Below are 1,361 nucleotides of genomic sequence, written 5' to 3'. Positions count from 1 at the left end.
GCGAAGTCAAGCCTCCACCGCCAGGCCGCCAAAGTTATGAGATATGTTGGACATATCTGGAAAGCACTGTGTTAAAAAAGACTAATTGAGAAGCATTAGAGATTTAAGTGGTTGTAAAAATCTATTTCCTTTGCAAGTTACTAGTGAACCTGAAAGAGTTCGTAAATATTTGAATGTTTTTTTTAAAACTAATCATAAACAAATTGACCTGTATATCAAATTCTATTCGTGTTGTATCTGTATTTTATGATTGGCTCATTGGGGTTATTTGAAACCATCCATACAGTACTGCATATTGAAATATTTAATATAATTTTTGAACAAAAAGTTTCATTTGGATCTGAGAATTTTAGAAAGTTGCAAAATTTAAACTCACAAATGTTGGAGCTTGGCTTCTCCTATCATGAGAGTTATTTTAAAATAATGAGTTTCCAAAATGTTTCCAAATGAGTTTCTATTTTTTTAAAAAATTGTCTATACATGAAAAAGTCATGTTTGTAAGATTCATGACAGAAGTTTTGTTTAAGAAAATGAAAGAAAATATGTTGAAAATATATTTCAAGAACACATGCATTCCTTTCCCCTGAAGACACATCTCAATTTTCCTATTTCCTCTTTGAGAATTATGAAACGTTTCTGACTATTAACTTTACTTTTTCTTCACTAAGACTGATGCTTTTTTTCTCAAATCCATATTTTTAATTGGCTTCATTAGTTCAAAATTTTCCCATTGTTATAATATTATTTTTCAGGATTTGAAAATGCACTTCCATTTGTTTTCCCCATTGCCACACATATTTCTTCACACATGATGAGGAACTCCAGTCTGTCTGAAACATCCCTGCAGAGAGTTAAGAGGAACAGATTCAGATAAGTAATACGATTCCCAAAAGACACATTTCCAACATCAGCCTCTCCAATTCTGCATTAAGAAAAACAGCCCATAATGGAAGTTATACAAGAGGGAGTGATGTGATCAGAGCATGTCCTAGTGAAATTCTTGCTCTCGTAGGTTCTTATGATTATATTGCTTTTAAGTGTATAAAAATAATCTGATCTGCTGTGAAATAGACAGAAAAGGAAGAAAAGCATGCTGTCTCTACTGATCTCTCAGAACATCAGTAATTGTATATATATTTATAACTTCCATAATTTATTATGTGCCCTAGAATTTTAAGAAAATCTGCTATTATTGTCTACCTGCTACATGTGGTAAAAATTGTCTCTTTTCCCAAAAAAGTGATCTAAACAAAAGAGTTTTTATACCCATTTGTTAGTTTATCCCATCACATACAGCAGTGTTGTGGTATTAATGTTTATCAGATAATTAAATAAATCTGTTTGAAAGCTGATATTAATTT

The sequence above is a fragment of the Protobothrops mucrosquamatus genome, unplaced genomic scaffold, assembly GCF_001527695.2.
Source record: "Protobothrops mucrosquamatus isolate PMUCROS unplaced genomic scaffold, P.Mucros_1.0 scaffold_128, whole genome shotgun sequence".
NCBI classification, from domain to species: Eukaryota; Metazoa; Chordata; class Lepidosauria; order Squamata; family Viperidae; genus Protobothrops; species Protobothrops mucrosquamatus.
The sequence above is the reverse complement of the archived record's forward strand: the minus strand, read 5'-3'. Positions refer to the sequence as shown.